The 20,403-nt window shown below is 33.4% G+C and overlaps 1 long non-coding RNA gene and 1 pseudogene across 1 annotated transcript; both read right to left on the bottom strand.

Annotated features, from left to right (window-relative positions):
- Positions 1-5,131: 5,131 nt before the first annotated feature.
- LOC145950502 (uncharacterized) lies at positions 5,132-8,809 on the bottom strand (annotated as a pseudogene).
- Positions 8,810-15,065: 6,256 nt separating this feature from the next.
- Positions 15,066-17,896, bottom strand: LOC145950902 (uncharacterized). Its single transcript, XR_014428732.1, has 2 exons — positions 15,838-17,896; positions 15,066-15,627 (listed from the first exon to the last, which is right to left on the bottom strand). It is a non-coding gene; the product is annotated as an uncharacterized LOC145950902 (long non-coding RNA).
- Positions 17,897-20,403: the final 2,507 nt, after the last annotated feature.

Here is a 20,403-nt window from a genome sequence, read left to right as displayed (position 1 = left end):
GCTTATACAGAGCTCAAATAATGGGATACAATTGGTTCTTCTCAACCACTGATGAAGAAGAATTCAACCTGATTAAAGAGTCTCACAACACAAAGTTGTTCCTCCCTGGAGAAAACGGAAAGTTCTTTATCCCTTTCCCAACAGAAAACAACAACAAACTTGTGCAATTTTTCCAAAGGGAAAAAAGACACAAAGAAATCTATGAAGATGGTGGATGTTTTGGGCAACAAACACCCACGGACACACAGTCTATGGCCGGATCTTCTGAACTGCAAGATGTCGGAGAAGACGAAGAAATTCTAGTCTCTAAATGAGAACTACGATAAAGTAGGACTACAGCTGTCCCAGCAAAGAACAAAACCTTATCTTCAAAGAATCTGCTTTAGATAAGGTCTATCTGTAATTTATGCTTTCGCTCTATTCAAATACCCTGTGACACAGTAAATGTATGGAAAACCTGACCATACTTGACTGAAGGGGTACTTGAGTCTTTTTTTTTTCTTTTGTCTTTTAGTAATATGTTTTGTCTATATAAGGACTCTCTCCATCAGAGAAAAATAGGGAGACAACTAAGAAAAACCAAGAGAAAACCTCTGATAAGTGTGTAGAGAGAATTCGCTGGTTTTGTTGGTTTCCTTTTCAGTTTGTAATTTCCTCGTTCATCAATAAAGCTTTGTAAGTATTTGTCTTTAAGATGGTAGGCTAAAACCATCATTGGTAGTTCTTAAAATGCCTTAGTTATTTTTTTTAACATATGCGAATATGATTTAGAACTCTGAACTCTTTTGTGGAAACCTGGGATTTGTAAGCCTGAGAAATCAGGTGTGCCCTTGATATCTGTTTGAAAGAATAAGAAAATTTTTTTAAGGAATTTGTCTGGAGGGTAAGCTGAGGCCATTGTAAGACCCTTGGTGTGGGCTGTTGGTAAGTCCTCAAAGTTCCCAGAAGATCCAAAAAATTATTATGAAAAAAATTCTTTTTCTCTCAAAACTTTCATAATCTCAAATTCACGCAAAAATGAGTTCTGGATGTTCATCATATTTTATATTATGTTAAAAATTATAAGTTATTGTGCATTTCTGAGAACTATCATGTATCTCTTATTGTCTTCCGCTCTATCTGCTCTGAGTTTTATTTAAGACTTGTTTAAAAATCCCTAACTAGGAGGCTCTGCCATCTTTCCTGGGTATTTTTTTTTATGATATTATATTATAGGAATGGGCATGTTTGGATTTACTTATGTGAACATCCCTTTCCCCATATCCATATGAAATTTTATATACATTCAGTTTCTATTTCTGTACCAGTTATTTCTAGCTTTTATCCTTTATAAAAATAAAAAATTAAAAAAAAATTAAAAAAAAAGAGCCCTTGGACTTCTTTTCAACTAAACTTTTACTGGTACCAGTTTTTGCTGGTGGTCATTATTCCCGTGACTGTCCTAACAAAGCAAATCTCTTTACCAGAGATGCAGAGCTAATAAAAAGCTGTAGGATGAATCTTATTCCTATAGACGAAACAGTTTCTACGGACTCTGAAATTTACTCTGTAGTTAGCTGGTTTGATTACACCTCAAAAGAAGAAGAAACTAATAAAGATTATAAAATCATAAATGATTTTACAAAAAATGAGTATAGCCATTTATATCCCCCTATAAATGATAAATACAATAAATATGGCGAAATTCTTGATGACTTAGGATATAGTCTCATGAATATCACAGAAGAACAAAATTTTTGCACATTGTCCCCTCTGTTATAAATTTTTTTGTAAAAATTGTCTTGAAAAATTTTATAAGACGACTTTTCCAAAAATCGAGCAAAAAGAAAATGACCAAATTGATAAATTGGTTAATAATCGACTATCTGTTTTAGAAACAAGACTAAACCAGATAGAAAAATTTGTTGATTTTCTCTATGAAAATTTTGAAAGTCAAAACAAGAATTATGATGAAGGCCAATCTAGTGGCTTGATGGCTTTACAAAACAAAGATTGTATACCAATCATTTGTAATAAAAACCCTAACACTAGTCTTCATATTTTACTAAAAATCATTTTTCCAAAAATTGATAATCAGGACAAAACTGAAATGGTTATCCAAGCCCTTGTTGATACAGGAGCATCTTTTACATGTTTATGCGAAAGTATTGTTCCAAAACAAAATGTTTTTCAAAGTGAAAAAACTACAAAGACAAGAACAATGTCAGGAGATATCATCATCAATAATAAAGAAACAAAGAACTTCACAATTCAGCTTTCTACAAATTGTGATATTTTTGGTTCAAAAATATTTATGACAAAAGCAGACGTTATTAATCTTCGTCCTGCTAATGAAAAAATGATTTTTGGCCTTGATTTTATAATCGCAAAAAATAGGTCTATAACAATAACAAAAGACTACTTGATTATTTCTAATCAAGCACAAATGTCACTAATCTTAGATGAACTTTCATCAGAGTTGCGAACTGAGCATGGTGATACCCCTCAAAAAACTACTGAATGTCTTTGTGAGTTGGAAAGAAGCCCAAGGGCTCTTTTTTATTTTTTATAAAGGATAAAAGCTAGAAATAACTGGTACAGAAATTGAAACTGAATGTATATAAAATTTTATATGGATATGGGGAAAGGGATGTTCACATAAGTAAATCCAAACATGCCCATTCCTATAATATAATAATAAAAAAAATACCCCAGGAAAGGTGGTAGAGCCTCCTAGTTAGGGATTTTTAAACAAGCCTTAAATAAAACTCAGAGCAGATAGAGCGGAAGACAATAAGAGATACATGATAGTTCTTAGAAATGCACAATAAGTTATAATTTTTAACATAATATAAAATATGATGAACAACCAGAACTCATTTATGTGTGAATTTAAGATTATGAAAGTTTTTGAGAGAAAAAGAATTTTTTTAATAATAATTTTCTGGATCTTCTGGGAAATTTGAGGACTTACCAACAGCCCACACCAAGGGTCTTACAATGGCCTCAGCTTACCCTCCAGACAAATTCTTTAAAAAAAATTTCTTATTCTTTCAAACAGATATCAAGGGCACACCTGATTTCTCAGGCTTACAAATCCCAGGTTTTCACAACAGAGTTCAGAGTTCTAAATCATATTCGCATATGTTAAAAAAAATAACTAAGGCATTTTAAGAACTACCAATGATGGTTTTAGCCTACCATCTTAAAGACAAATACTTACAAAGCTTTATTGATGAACGAGGAAATTACAAACTGAAAAGGAAACCAGCAAAACCAGCAAATTCTCTCTACACACTTATCAGAGATTTTCTCTTGGTTTTTCTTAGTTGTCTCTCTATTTTTCTCTGATGGAGAGAGTCCTTATATAGACAAAACATATTACTAAAAGACAAAAGAAAAAAAAAGACTCAAGTACCCCTTCAGTCAAGTATGGTCAGGTTTTCCATACATTTACTGTGTCACAGGGTATTTGAATAGACAGAAAGCATAAATTACAGATAGACCTTATCTAAAGCAGATTCTTTGAAGATAAGGTTTTGTTCTTTGCTGGGATAGCTGTAGTCCTACTTTATCGTAGTTCTCATTTAGAGACTAGAATTTCTTCGTCTTCTCCGACATCTTGCATTTCAGAAGATCCCGCCATAGACTGTGTGTCCATGGGTGTTTGTTGCCCAAAACATCCACCATCTTCATAGATTTCTTTGTGTCTTTTTTCCCTTTGGAAAAATTGCACAAGTTTGTTGTTGTTTTCTGTTGGGAAAGGGAAAAAGAACTTTCCGTTTTCTCCAGGGAGGAACAACTTTGTGTTGTGAGACTCTTTAATCAGGTTGAATTCTTCTTCATCAGTGGTTGAGAAGAACCAATTGTATCCCATTATTTGAGCTCTGTATAAGCAATACTGATAATGAGAATTGCCTTGAACATCCGATGATTCATACCCATCATGGTATAAAACTCCTGGGTATTCTTTGTGTCCTTCACTAAGCAGCTTCATTACATGAGTTGGATATTGATTTGTTGAAAAATTACTTGGACAAGTAACAATCTTCACAGTAAAGTGGCACATGAAGATTGCTTGTATTGAGTTAATGGCTTCCTTGATTGAAGGGTCGAAACCATCGAACTTTTCGGTGGGATGGATGAGAACAGAATCCAAACATCCATAGTCCAGTAATGTTTTAATGTTTATAGGCAAGTCTTCGAAGATGACGGGTCTGAAGTTTTCTAGATCAAGTTTTTCCTTTCTGAACAAAAACTTGATTTTACAAGGACATCTTCCATTTTTGATTTCCTTGCATATGGGAGATTCTTCTATACAAGCGAACCTTTGGTTGAAGTAACTCTTGACGGCTACATATAAACCTGTAACAGAGTGAGGATCTCTGTGTGCTTTTAATAAAAAATTTTGTAAAACCAAAAACTTCTTTAGGTTCAATTCCTGAGGAGAATTCGGGTTTTGTCTCACAGCCTCCTTAAATGAATTTGGCTGAGGTTTTCGCAAACTTGCATGAATGACATTTATTTCAGGTTCTGGATTCAGAGCCTTTTTTATTTTTGTCAAATCAGTGGTGTCCAGTTCCAAAGCCTTTTCTGCCTCTTCTCGAGAGTAAAAGCCTTTGTAACGAGCATTTTGTAAACCTTCCTTGGCAGTGCACAAGTCGGTAAAATTTGTATAGACACCCTTGTAGGGGCCAGATAACAAGACAAAAAATGTATATCCTTTTCCTGACGGAGAGGCTTTGTTTAGGACTGGAACTCCTTGGTTGTCTGTGTTACAAAATGTATACAGGGCACAAATGATGCCTTTTTTAATTGAACAAATTAGTTGTTCATTTGTTTCAGTACATCTGGGGATATTCCAAATGTTATCAATTATACAATTGAATTTTTCATTTGTATTTTCCCTACCAGGGTAGAGAAATTCATTTGTTAGTATTGGCAACTCTTGGTTACCAAACTTCATTTTTTGTCGCACGCCAGGGTATGAAACCTTAGATGGTTTCATTGTCTACCATTCCTGCAAAACGGGAAAGAATGTCAGCAGCAATGTTTTTTATTCCTTTGATGTGTTCAAAATTTATTTTTACCCCATTATGATAGATAAACTCTTGGAATAAAAGCCAGCTTTTATGAGGTTTTTTATCAGAATTTATTTGTGAATTACCATAAGCCACAATTGCTTCACAGTCAGTTCTAATGGTAATTTCTTTTTTATTTATCAAAAATAGTTCAAAAGATTTTAGACTATTGATGACATCATTCACCTCGTAATCTGTTGAGGTAGAATATATTTGTGGTTTCGTATGATATTCCCAGAAGCATATCTACATATTTGTTCTTCAGAAATATTTTCAAATTTGTTCTTTTTCTTTTTGAGGATACCACCCCATCCCATTTCGCAACCATCACATTCTACTACTAGGTAGTCTGAATCGAGAGGTAAGGATAAAGAAGGGAGGGTTTTTACCATTTCTTTTATTCGCTTAACCAACTTTATGTATTCAGAATTAAAATTCCTTTGTTCGGTTAAACTTGTTTTATTATATAGAGGGGCAGTAAATTTTCCTAGATCCTTTATAAAATTTCTTGCATAGTTAAGTAATCCCAAAAATGCTCGGAGAGTTTTCACATCTTCCATTTTATCGGGAAAAGAAAGAATTTTTTGTGAGATGTGGGGTTGGAGTTTTATTTTACCATTCCCAATTTCTGTTCCTAAAAAGGAGATATGAGTCTTACATATTTCCATTTTAGATTTTGAAACAATTAAACCAAATTTTTCAAAAAGGTGTAATACTTACTTCAAGTGAAGAAAATGTTCTTCTTTTGTTATGGAAAATACTAGTACATCATCTATATATGTACAAGTAAAATTTTTGTATTCTCCAAAAATATTATCCATTTTTCTTTGGAAAATCTGTGGTGCATTTTTTAGTCCGAAAGGCATGACTTTCCATTCGAAAAGTCCTTCAGAGCAAGAAAATGCAGTCCATTTTATAGAGTCGGGATGCTTAACTTGATGAAATCCTGATTTCAAGTCGAACTTAGAAAACCATTTTGCTTTCTGAATTCTATTTATCAAGACTTCTTTTGAGGGTATAGTATAACCATCTATATGAGTATTATCATTCAGACGTTTATAGTTGTAGACCATTCTAGTCTTACCTCTTTTTTGTTCAGAGTGTTTGTTTACTATAAAAGCCGGACTCCTATGAGGGCTTGTACTGGGTACAATAACTTTCAGATCTAATAAGGCTTTTATATGAGATCTACACTCATCTTGTTCGAAATTCCCGTAAGGAATATCTTTTGTTTTGATGATAAGATCAGGGTTTATTATATCAAGATTGCAAATAACAGGGTCTTTTTCCCAATACTTTGTAGGATCTTCTCCTATTATACTGGATTTGTTTAACCTGTCAATGATTTGTTGTATGTTATCAAATGTTATAACCTTATTAATTCTAATGCAGTTATAACAATCAATATCTAGATTTGTTAAAGCCAACTCATAAGAATTATCAATTTCTTCAGAAAATTTAGATTTTTTGTAGTTATCAGCTAGCATTTGTTCGGCTTCTTTTATTTTACAACTTCCTGAAATTTCACAAAGACATTCAGTAGTTTTTTGAGGGGTATCACCACGCTCAGTTCGCAACTCTGATGAAAGTTCGTCTATGATTGGTGACATTTGTGCTTGATTAGAAATAATCAAGTAGTCTTTTGTTATTGTTATAGACCTAGTTTTTGCGATTATAAAATCAAGGCCTAAAATCATTTTTTCATTAGCAGGACGAAGATTAATAACGTCTGCTTTTGTCATAAATATTTTTGAACCAAAAATATCACAATTTGTAGAAAGCTGAATTGTGAAGTTCTTTGTTTCTTTATTATTGATGATGATATCTCCTGACATTGTTCTTGTCTTTGTAGTTTTTTCACTTTGAAAAACATTTTGTTTTGGAACAATACTTTCGCATAAACATGTAAAAGATGCTCCTGTATCAACAAGGCCTTGGATAACCATTTCAGTTTTGTCCTGTTTATCAATTTTTGGAAAATTGATTTTTAGTAAAATATGAAGACTAGTGTTAGGGTTTTTATTACAAATGATTGGTATACAATCTTTGTTTTGTAAAGCCATCAAGCCACTAGATTGGCCTTCATCATAATTCTTGTTTTGACTTTCAAAATTTTCATAGAGAAAATCAACAGTTTTTTCTATCTGGTTTAGTCTTGTTTCTAAAACAGATAGTCGATTATTAACCAATTTATCAATTTGGTCATTTTCTTTTTGTTCGATTTTTGGAAAAGTCGTCTTATAAAATTTTTCAAGACAATTTTTACAAAAATTTTTATAACAGAGGGGACAATGTGCTCTCAAATTTTTATGAAAAAATCTTTTGCAATAGAAACAATCTATGTGTTTAGGTCCTGCAAAGAAATTTATTTCATGATTGCAAAAATTTTGTTCTTCTGTGATATTCATGAGACTATATCCTAAGTCATCAAGAATTTCGCCATATTTATTGTATTTATCATTTATAGGGGGATATAAATGGCTATACTCATTTTTTGTAAAATCATTTATGATTTTATAATCTTTATTAGTTTCTTCTTCTTCTGAGGTGTAATCAGACCAGCTAACTACAGAGTAAATTTCAGAGTCCGTAGAAACTGTTTCGTCTATAGGAATAAGATTCATCCTACAGCTTTTTATTAGCTCTGCATCTCTGGTAAAGAGATTTGCTTTGTTAGGACAGTCACGGGAATAATGACCATCTTGGTGACAAGCAAAACATTATAGCTGCTTAGTATATGTTTTGTTGTTTTTTATCTTTCTAACATGTTTGTCTTTATTCAAGGTAGGTTTTCTAGCACTAGATGCTCTAATGGAGTACCTACGGGTTTGTTGTTTCTTCCTAGAGTTGCTCGTTCTAGGGGTAGGGGAATACCTTTGTTGAGGTTTCTTTCTTCTGACCTCTTTGTGGTATTGTTGGGGTGTGTATATCTGTTTGTAGATATCAGTGTCTGCCATTTTTATCTGTTTGTTAATGGAAATATTTGTGCAAGTATCTTCCATCACTTTCATGATGTGTTGTATCCTGACAGCTAGGTTGTTCATGACAGGGTCTACCTGATCATCTTTCCAGCTATCTCTAATTTTTTGACCTAATTTACCAGGAAGTTTTAGGAACAGTTTTTCTCCTAAAATTTTATCTGTAAAACCTCTAGCTATGGAAGCATACATTAGATAATCTTGGGTAAATTCTTTTATTTTTCCAAAGTAACTTATGGAAAGTCTTTCGAGATTTCCTAGATAAATTCTTTGTCTAATTGTGTTACCGTCGTTTACAGACTGGGCTGTAAAGATTCTTTGTATAACACTACAAAAATTGTAAATGTTTGGTCCTGGGTCGATCAAATTAGTTTTGACCTGGTCAGGAAAAGTTTGTTTGAATGATTCCCAACAAGCTCTAGCTATATCTCCAAGATAAGTTTCTGCTCGGGCAACCATATCTTGACTATTGGAAACATGGTTTTCATGATGAATCCTATAATCTCTTATAACAGCTGAAGTCCACTGTTCTATGTAATTAGGTAAGAGTTTGGGGTCAACACTTCCTATGTTTAAGAGAAGAGATGGCATAATGAAATTGGGTTCTATAGGCAATCTTTTCCCTTTTGATTTTATGTTATCTCCTATAGAGAAGTCTGTAGGAGTAACTATTTGTTCTCTAGGGATAAATCCTAAATTGTAGTCTTCGGTACTGTAGTCAAAATGGTGGATTTGGTTTGTAACACTACTACCATTGTAACTATCTCCCATTAAACCTTTGTAAGATTGGATTTCGGAAACTGGTTCAGAAACTACAGAATTAGTTTCTTCTTTTTCAAAAACTAATTTTTTTTTTAAATTTTTATCATTTTCCAACCAGTTTTCTAGATCAGAATCTTCCTCGATTTCTTTGAGGATACTTTGTTCTTCTTCACATTCTTCACTAAGTTGTGAGAAAAGTCTTTATCTAAAAATAAAATCATCTTCCTCATCTTCAGAATCAGAGATTTCATTTTTATAACTTTGGGAAACAACTTCCTTTTGTTTTTCCCATTTTTCTACTGCAAGGAGCAGTTTTTTTGAGAGTCGGCTTTTTCCTAAGGAACTCTCTTCTTTGTTTTGGGTGTAATCCAGAATATAAGAATATCCTGCCCATAGATTCATGAAAGAATTTCTAGGGGGTTATTCTTCTTCTTCGGGATTATGTTCAACTATGTCATCATAATCTGCAAACCTAATAGAAAGGTTGTTTCTTCGGTTTGTCATGATGGTTGTTTGTGGTGCTGTAATAGCAGTTCTAGTGGATCCGGAATTAAGATGGGTTTGCCATTCAATTCCTTGGTTTCTTCTAGATTCAAAGATTTGTGGTGGAAGAAATTGTATTCCATTTGATACTAGAGAGGTAATTAATGGATTTGTATTGATCCTATATCTGGGGGATATATGATCGCTTATTCTTCCTATAAAGGTTATATCTAAGTGGAGATTATTTCCTTCAAAATTTTCTCCAAAACCTCTTGTTTGTACTTCCAGATTTATATTTTGAATAAAATCTGCAAGATTCATTGTAAAGTTAGGAGCTATGTATATAAGGGAAACAGGTTGGTTGAGGTCAACTTCAACTATCCCTATTATGGCCTGGGAATTGTTATCCCTAAACCTTCAGTCAAAAAGGACAAGGAAATCTTTGGCTCCTACAAAGGATCTGGTTAGAGTTCTAATCCCTATAGTGATAAGTCCTAAGTGAACATATCTCCTCTGGGTACTTAGAAGCTGTCTACCAACTGGTTCAGAGATTAATCTAATAACCTCATGTTGGTCGTCGGGTAAATGAAAGTCATCTAAACAACGGTATCTGTAAAGACTAGTTCTGTCTGAACTGAGCCAATTTAGATTGTATAGTTGTCTAGGATTTAGAGAATCTATCCTAGAATTTGTCCCAATATCTATATTGGACTGTATGTCAACTATCTCTTCTAGCTCGCGGGTGTTTGAATTTGTTCTTCTAAGAAATCTATCTAAGATTCCAGGTTGTCTATTTATTGATTCTCCTATGGGAGTATGTCCTGTAAGGGTTTGTGAGGTTCCTGTAAAAGGAAGAGTTTGTGTTTGAGTTCTGTTTGTCATTTTCTAGGCTTGGCTAGAATATGATTGTTAGAACTGGTAATGGTAGAAGTATTAGTTCCAAGATTGAGCTTAGAAAGTTGTTTAGATATTTTTTCTAAATCTCCGTTTATTGGATGAGTTTTTGCTGGTATCAGAGCGGTAACGTTCTGGTCACTAAGAGAGATCTAGAGACTCTTATAGAGAATCTAGATAGCGTTAAAAAAACCCAAAATATTATCCTTTCTAGGATAAGACTTTTATAGTAAACAATAACAATAACAAAAGAATACTTGATTATTTCTAATGAAAGTTCGCAACTCTGATGAAAGTTCGTCTAAGATATCATATAAAAGCCTTATTAGATCTGAAAGTTATTGTACCCAGTACAAGCCCTCATAGGAGTCCGACTTTTATAGTAAACAAACACTCTGAACAAAAAAGAGGTAAGACTAGAATGGTCTACAACTATAAACGTCTGAATGATAACACTCATATAGATGGTTATACTATACCCTCAAAAGAAGTCTTGATAAATAGAATTCAGAAAGCAAAATGGTTTTCTAAGTTCGACTTGAAATCAGGATTTCATCAAGTTAAGATGCATCTTGACTCTATAAAATGGACTGCATTTTCTTGCTCTGAAGGACTTTTCGAATAGAAAGTCATGCCTTTCGGACTAAAAAATGCACCACAAATTTTCCAAAGAAAAATGGATAATATTTTTGGAGAATATAAAAATTTTACTTGTACATATATAGATGATGTACTAGTATTTTCCAAAACAAAAGAAGAACATTTTCTTCACTTGAAGCAAGTATTACACCTTTTTGAAAAATTTGGTTTAATTGTTTCAAAATCTAAAATGGAAATATGTAAGACTCATATCTCCTTTTTAGGAACAGAAATTGGGAATGGTAAAATAAAACTCCAACCCCACATCTCACAAAAAATTCTTACTTTTCCCGATAAAATGGAAGATGTGAAAACTCTCCGAGCATTTTTGGGATTACTTAACTATGCAAGAAATTTTATAAAGGATAGAGGAAAATTTACTGCCCCTCTATATAATAAAACAAGTTTAACCGGACAAAGGAATTTTAATTCTGAAGACATAAAGTTGGTTAAGCGAATAAAAGAAATGGTAAAAACCCTCCCTTCTTTATCCTTACCTCTCGATTCAGACTACCTAGTAGTAGAATGTGATGGTTGAGAAATGGGATGTGGTGGTATCCTTAAAAAGAAAAAGAACAAATTTGAAAATATTTCTGAAGAATAAATATGTAGATATGCTTCTGGGAATATCATACAAAACCACAAATATATTCTACCTCAACAGATTACGAGGTGAATGCTGTCATCAATAGTCTAAAATCTTTTGAACTATTTTTGATAAATAAAAAAGAAATTACCATTAGAACTGACAGTGAAGCAATTGTGGCTTATGGTAATTCACAAATAAATTCTGATAAAAAACCTCATAAAAGATGGCTTTTATTCCAAGAGTTTATCTATCATAATGGGGTAAAAATAAATTTTGAACACATCAAAGGAATAAAAAACATTGCTGCTGACATTCTTTCCCGTTTTGCAGGAATGGTAGACAATGAAACCAGCTAAGGTTTCATACCCTGGCGTGCGACAAAAAATGAAGTTTGGTAACCAAGAGTTGTCAATACTAACAAATGAATTTCTCTACCCTGGTAGGGAAAATACAAATGAAAAATTCAATTGTATAATTGATAACATTTGGAATATCCCCAGATGTACTGAAACAAATGAACAACTAATTTGTTCAATTAAAAAAGGCATCATTTGTGCCCTGTATAAATTTTGTATAACAGACAACCAAGGAGTTCCAGTCCTAAACAAAGCCTCTCCATCAGGAAAAGGATATACATTTTTTGTCTTGTTATCTGGCCCCTACAAGGGTGTCTATACAAATTTTACCGACTTGTGCACTGCCAAGGAAGGTTTACAAAATCCTCGTTACAAAGGCTTTTACTCTCGAGAAGAGGCAGAAAAGGCTTTGGAACTGGACACCACTGATTTGACAAAAATAAAAAAGGCTCTGAATCCAGAACTTGAAATAAATGTCATTCATGCAAGTTTGCGAAAACCTCAGCCAAATTCGTTTAAGGAGGCTGTGAGACAAAACCCGAATTCTCCTCAGGAATTGAACCTGAAGAAGTTTTTGGTTTTACAAATTTTTTTATTAAAAGCACACAGAGATCCTCACTCTGTTACAGGTTTATATGTAGCCGTTAAGAGTTACTTCAACCAAAGGTTCGCTTGTATAGAAGAATCTCCCATATGCAAGGAAATCAAAAATGGAAGATGTCCTTGTAAAATCAAGTTTTTGTTCAGAAAGGAAAAACTTGATATAGAAAACTTCAGGCCCGTCATCTTCGAAGACTTGCCTATAAACATTAAAACATTACTGGACTATGGATGTTTGGATTCTGTTCTCATCCATCCCACCGAAAAGTTCGATGGTTTCGACCCTTCAATCAACGAAGCCATTAACTCAATACAAGCAATCTTCATGTGCCACTTTACTGTGAAGATTGTTACTTGTCCAAGTAATTTTTCAACAAATCAGTATCCAACTCATGTAATGAAGCTGCTTACTGAAGGACACAAAGAATACCCAGGAGTTTTATACCATGATGGGTATGAATCATGGGATGTTCAAGGCAATTCTCATTATCAGTATTTCTTATACAGATCTCAAATAATGGGATACAATTGGTTCTTCTCAACCACTGATGAAGAAGAATTCAACCTGATTAAAGAGTCTCACAACACAAAGTTGTTCCTCCCTGGAGAAAACGGAAAGTTCTTTATCCCTTTCCCAACAGAAAACAACAACAAACTTGTGCAATTTTTCCAAAGGGAAAAAAGACACAAAGAAATCTATCAAGATGGTGGATGTTTTGGGCAACAAACACCCACGGACGCACAGTCTATGGCGGGATCTTCTGAAATGCAAGATGTCGGAGAAGACGAAGAAATTCTAGTCTCTAAATGAGAACTACGATAAAGTAGGACTACAGCTATCCCAGCAAAGAACAAAACCTTATCTTCAAAGAATCTGCTTTAGATAAGGTCTATATGTAATTTATGCTTTCTGTCTATTCAAATACCCTGTGACACAGTAAATGTATGGAAAACCTGACCATACTTGACTGAAGGGGTACTTGAGTCTTTTTTTTTCTTTTGTCTTTTAGTAATATGTTTTGTCTATATAAGGACTCTCTCCATCAGAGAAAAATAGAGAGACAACTAAGAAAAACCAAGAGAAAACCTCTGATAAGTGTGTAAAGAGAATTTGTTGGTTTTGTTGGTTTCCTTTTCAGTTTGTAATTTCCTCGTTCATCAATAAAGCTTTGTAAGTATTTGTCTTTAAGATGGTAGGCTAAAACCATCATTGGTAGTTCTTAGAATGCCTTAGTTATTTTTTTTAACATATGCGAATATGATTTAGAACTCTGAACTCTTTTGTGAAAACCTGGGATTTGTAAGCCTGAGAAATCAGGTGTGCCCTTAATATCTGTTTGAAAGAATAAGAAATTTTTTTTAAGGAATTTGTCTGGAGGGTAAGCTGAGGCCATTGTAAGACCCTTGGTGTGGGCTGTTGGTAAGTTCTCAAAGTTCCCAGAAGATCCAAAAAATTATTAATAAAAAAATTCTTTTTCTCTCAAAACTTTCATAATCTCAAATTCACACATAAATGAGTTCTGGTTGTTCATCATATTTTATATTATGTTAAAAACTATAACTTATTGTGCATTTCTGAGAACTATCATGTATCTCTTATTGTCTTCCGCTCTATCTGCTCTGAGTTTTATTTAAGGCTTGTTTAAAAATCCCTAACTAGGAGGCTCTGCCACCTTTCCTGGGGTATTTTTTTTTATGATATTATATTATAGGAATGGGCATGTTTGGATTTACTTATGTGAACATCCCTTTCCCCATATCCATATAAAATTTTATATACATTCAGTTTCTATTTCTGTACCAGTTATTTCTAGCTTTTATCCTTTATAAAAAAAAAAAAAAAAAAAGGCCCTTGGGCTGCTTTTCAACTAAACTTTTACTGGTACCAGTTTTTGCTGGTATCAGAGCGGTAACGTTCTGGCCACTAAGAGAGATCTAGAGACTCTTATAGAGAATCTAGATAGCGTTAACAAAACCCAAAATATTATCCTTTCTAGGATAAGACTTTTGGAGGACAAGATAGATCAGGTTTTTGAAATCCTGAAAACAAAAACTCATCCAATAAACGGAGATTTAGAAAAAATCTCTAAACAACTTTCTAAGCTCAATCTTGGAACTAATACTTCTACCATTATCAGTTCTAACAAATATATTCTAGCCAAGCCTAGAAAATGACAAACAGAACTCAAACACAAACTCTTCCTTTTACAGGAACCTCACAAACCCTTACAGGACATACTCCCATAGGAGAATCAATAAATAGACAACCTGGAATCTTAGATAGATTTCTTAGAAGAACAAATTCAAACACCCGCCAGCTAGAAGAGATAGTTGACATACAGTCCAATATAGATATTGGGACAAATTCTAGGATAGATTCTCTAAATCCTAGACAACTATACAATCTAAATTGGCTCAGTTCAGACAGAACTAGTCTTTACAGATACCGTCGTTTAGATGACTTTCATTTACTCGACGACCAACATGAGATTATTAGATTAATCTCTGAACCAGTTGGTAGACAGCTTCTAAGTACCCAGAGGAGATATGTTCACTTAGGACTTATCACTATAGGGATTAGAACTCTAACCAGATCTTTTGTAGGAGCCAAAGCTTTCCTTGTCTTTTTTGACCGAAGGTTTAGGGATAACAATTCCCAGGCCATAATAGGGATAGTTGAAGTAAACAAAACAGTGACTACCTCGTGATGAACGCATCAAGCTATGCATATATAGAAGCGGAATTTGAAAAGCACACAAAGAGGAAAGAGAATCACACATGGTATTACATAGATTTGAAATCCCAAGTTTTATTTAATACATTAAAGTAACTCTAGCCAAATTGGGATTACCGTTGTAAGTTGTAACATATATATTGCCATGTAGCTGTAGAAGCTCCTTCAATTTAAAACACTGTTTCTGACTCAGTTGAAAGTTGGGGGTCTGTGTGGTGGAATTTTGCCAAAATCATCTTTTGTGTTGTGTTGCTCCTTTGTTGGTGCCACTTGTGGCTGGTAGCTTTCAAGGTGTGAGGGTGTGTGTTGTTGTTGCAGCTGAAAGAATGGAGGGGCATGATAATACTTGTGATTATTGTTTGGGTTATTGGCAAGGGAGGTTCCAGCCAACACCAATGCTACCGACAACACTAGCATGTATTTGGGAAACATTTTGAGTCTAACTTTGCTGATCTTGGTGCACAAAACGGAGAGTAGTGCCCATTTATAATGTCTACATTCAATTATTTGTTTCAAATCATTTCTACACGAACTGTTCATGACAAATGCCCCCATTGTTAGGTTTACAAAGTAAAAGAAAAAGTAATTGATGTGATAAATAATGTGATCAAAAATCAAAATCAAAAGAACGATATGCATGAAGATATAGAATAGAGAAAATCAATGTTAAATATATTTTTTACACAAAGCATTTGATATTTGAAACGTATCCAAGAAATTGTAATGCTATTAAGTCTTTTACCTCAAATCAATCAATCTAGTCACTGACATTTGTCGAAGTCATTTCGTGGCCATGGGCTCTTTATTGCGGATGGCTAAATTGTGAAAGGTATAAAAATCTTTTCCATGGGCCATGACTTTAATGTTATTATTGAAAACACTTTTCCACATATACAGGAATATAGGACCAATGATATGTTCCCATAAAATAATAATAATAATAATAATAAAAAAGAACTAGACACAATTTAAAATTCATCATCTTTTATTTTTATAAATTTAAATATGATTTTAGTCTTTATAAAATTAATAAATTTTTATATTTTAGTTCTTATAAATTATTTTTTATATTTTTTATCTCTATAAAATTAAAACTTCTATTTTTAGTTCTTATTTTTATGTAATCATTTTTTAACTATTAAAAAGTTAAGTAACCATTTTAAGTGTTATCTATAATTATTATTGATATTACATCAATATTTAACACTTTTAAACAAATTTAGAAGTTTTTAAAATAAATATTATTCTTAAAATAATCACCAGGGACTAAAAATAATTAGTTTATATTTTAGAGGAATGAAAATCAAAGAAAAAATATTTTTACAAGGATCAAAATCAAAATCTACTTATCTTACAAAGATCAGAAATAATACTTATAAAATTTAGAAGGATGAAAAACAAAGAAAAAATTTGAAAGAAAAAAAATCAAAATTATTAATTTTATAGAAATTAAAAATATATTTAAGCTTTGTCTATATTAAAAAAAAACACTATAGCTCCCTATAATATTTATTACTAATAAGTTGATGATTTTTGTGCATAGTTACAAAAATCAATAAAGTGGATAATTGCACTACAAATCTACGCAAAAAGAATAATAAAGATTTTTCATATCAAAAATATCTTTTCAGAGCTTAATTATTAATTATAATTTTTTACGTACTTCAAATGTGTACTTCCTAACAAACTTGTTTTTATATAATTAATGGCCACAAGAACTATAGGTGTAAACCAAGGATCGGATTAGGATTCTGATTCTAGCAATCTTCCATCTCTTCTGGTTAATCCAATTATGACCACCTCCATAAAACAATGGAAAGGTCTAACCAAATCTTATCCCTCTACAGTCTTAGATTTGGCCATAGAAGATAGGGATCTTAATAATAGTAGCTTCAATGCCAACAACGTTTACGAATGAAATATTGATGGAAAATTTGAATACAATATCATGCATATGTTTCAACATATGACCATGGTTTGTACTGCCTACCAAACAGCCCCTGAAAGTTCTGAGGAAGCTATAGCTAATATTATAGTATTAGGATTTACAGGGCAACTTAAAGGTTGGTGGGATCATTATCTCACTGAAGCACAAAAATTAGGAATCTTTTCAGCTGTCAAAATGGATGACAATGGCGAACCACCAGATGTCCCCGAAGTGGATCTAGGAGGGTAAAAAGAAGAGGAGATAGGAACAAGAAAAAATTAGTAACAGGAATGTGGTATGCAAAAAGGACCAGGTTTACACGGCAGTAGTCTGCACAATACCAGAAAGTTTACATGCAAAAACAAAATTACAGACAAGGACCGGGTTTACACGGCGGTAGTCTGCACAATACTGGAAGTTTAGATGCTGGAACAAAAAATAGATTCAATGTAAAGAAAGTAGACGGAGAACGACAGGTTTTATTAAAAGAAAAGCTTACAAAGAAGTATCTCAGAGCTTTCCTCTCTAGACTCTCTCTCTATCTGATATTCTAAATTGAAGGGTACCTCACAACATGGACGAGGCCTCCTTTTAAAGACTAAAAATTACTATTTCTACAGAACCATTAGCTTGACAGGAACTGTTTATTAATGAGCTACAGTGCCGGTAACTTGACAGGAACTATTCCTTCAGAAAATGAGTTGGTACAATATCGGTATCCTGACTAGAACTGTTGAGACTTTTAGATGTCTATTAGATTTACTCCAAAACAGTCATCTTCATTCTGGTAGAACTCATCTAGAGATGTTGTAGATTCTGACAAGCTGGGTAAGGAGGACTTTGAAGTTTCTCCTTCCTTCTTGAGTAAAGCCAATATTTCTTCAGGATTCTTGGCAAAACTATCTTTGGTCTTTGCAGCTACTAATGAGGCTGTGATTTTTGCTTTCTGGTTGAGAAACAATGAAGTTTCTGGGTTAGCTATTTTCAAATATTTTGTGTTGGAGGTAAACCAATTTTTTACTTCTTGTGGGCCTGCTCGGCTAACATCAAATTGGGGCCATTATTTGACATAGGAGTTCCTTTGAAATGGAGGAGGTTTTAATGGGTGTTCTGATTTTCCAAATTTATACTGCCATGAAAATATCCAAGATAACGAGAGCTTGAGAAAAATTTAAGATCTGCTAGGATCCATGTATTTTGGCTGTTATACATAGATTTAAAGACCTTGAAACCTTCTTCTGGTGGGGTCGGAAGGATTTCTTCAATTGGACCACAAAAGTCCCACCATTGGAGGAACCAGTTTGGGAACTTGTACTGAAAATTTCTTTTTAAAATATATAAGCCATGAGTGGCAATTGGTTCTATTTTGATACCAGAACGTTTTAGTCCAAGCATCAATATAATCCCAATAATTGTACCCAATAGGGTCAAAAAGCATTAAAATTTCCGAGTATTATTCGGGTTTTGGCCAAACTGGCTAGGAGTTAAAACTTTTAATATTTGGAAGGTTGTATGGTTTATATTAGAAGGATCTTTTGGATCCTTATAATGTTTGATTGCTATAGAATCTGTATCAACCAAAATAAACTCATAGAAATTTCTCGTTTTATTGAGGGCAAGAGGTTTAAAATGAAAACCCTCAGGAAAATTTTTTTGGGGAATTTTGTTGGGGTTTTTATCCCAAAATTCAAGTTCCATTTGAACAATAACTGAAATCTTATTTTTTGGGACCTAATGAGATTGAGAAGTTTAGGGTTTTTTGCTTGAGTTAAAGTCTTGTTTTGAGGAATTTCTTGGGTTTGTTTTTCTGGTAATTTACCAATGAGAAGATCCATAGCTCTATCTTCTCCTTCTTCTTCTTATTTTGACATTAGGTCAGGCCAAGTCTTGGTTGGAATAGAGTTTAGACTCTGAAGATTTAGTAGGGTTGAAATTTGGATTGGGATGGCATAATCTGCCTTGGTTTGTTTTTGTGTTTGGTGGAGGGTTTGTTGAGTAGATGACTCAACCATTTGACTCGGTTGGGGTTGAGTCAATGACTCAATTAGTTCAAGGGTTTTGTTTGATGGAGTAGATGACTCCGCAGGTTGGGTTGGCCCTGTTAAAGCCAAATGATTACCTCTGTCTCTGGCTCTGGTTGAGGCCAGTATTGCTTTCTTAGGCATCAGACGATGTCCCTTGTAAGTATTCACGAGTAAGATAATCAGGGAGAGAATTTGAGGTGCCTTTGAGATACTCAATGTCAAAATCAAAAACACTTAAAATTGCTTGCCATCTAGCAAAAATTTGTTTTGATGCAAGGTTCTTGACATCTTTTTGCAAAATTTCTTTGGCTGATTTGCAATCAATCCTAATTAAAATTTTTTGATTTGAAAGGTCAGATTGAAATTTTGAAACACAAAGAACAATTACTAAAACTTTTTTTTTTAACAGTTGAATAATTCTGTTGTGCAGGGTTCCAATGTTTGGAAGTATAAGCCACAATATGCTCTTTATCTCCTAATTTTTGCTTGAGGATACCCCCATATCCAAGGTCAAAAGCATCAATTTCAACGATTTTGAAAGCTTGGGGAATAGGTAAAGAGAGACAAGGAAGGTTTTTAACCAATTGTTTAACATGTTTGACAGAAGTGGTATGATTATCACTCCAAGAGGGAGGATTTTTCTTTAAACGATCATGCAGAGGTTTTATAATATTGTTTAAATTGGGAATAAATTCCGCTACATAATTTAAATAACCCAAGAATCTTTGAAGCTAAGTTTTTTCGATAATTTGGTTGGGGAATTTATCAGCAAATTCAATGGATCTGCTAATAGGTGTGATTTTCACCTGATGGATGATATGGCCAAGGAATCGGATCTTAGTCTGGAAGAGACTTATCTTTTATCTTGACACAGGGAAACCATTTTTTCTGATAATTTTGACAAAAATGTTAACATGTTTGAAGTGTTGGTCTATAGATTGGAAAAAAATTAAGACATCATTAATATATACAATGGCAAAGCTAGTATAGGGATTGAAAATGTCATTCACAATTTTCTGAAATAGGGATTGAAAATGTCATTCACAATTTTCTGAAATTCTGAGGGAGCATTTTTTAAGCCAAAGGGCATTACGTTCCATTCGTATTTCCCAAAAGGAACAATAAAGGTTGTTTTATACCGTTCTTCTTCTTGAATTTGTATCTGCCAATAGCCAGATTTCATATCAAATTTTGAAAATATTTTTGCCGACTAAAGACAGTTAAGAAGATCTTTTTTGCTAGGAATAGGATATCTGATCCATCGAAGGGCTTGATTGAGAGGTTTATAGTTTATAACTAATCTCGGAGTTCCCCTCTGAAGCTCAGCTTGTTTATTGACATAAAAGGCTGCACAAGA

Source organism: Cajanus cajan, chromosome 8, assembly GCF_000230855.2.
Source record: "Cajanus cajan strain Asha chromosome 8, NIPB_CcT2T_4, whole genome shotgun sequence".
NCBI lineage: Eukaryota > Viridiplantae > Streptophyta > Magnoliopsida > Fabales > Fabaceae > Cajanus > Cajanus cajan.
Note: the sequence above shows the minus strand (reverse complement) of the source record. Positions and strands in the feature narration are given on the sequence as shown.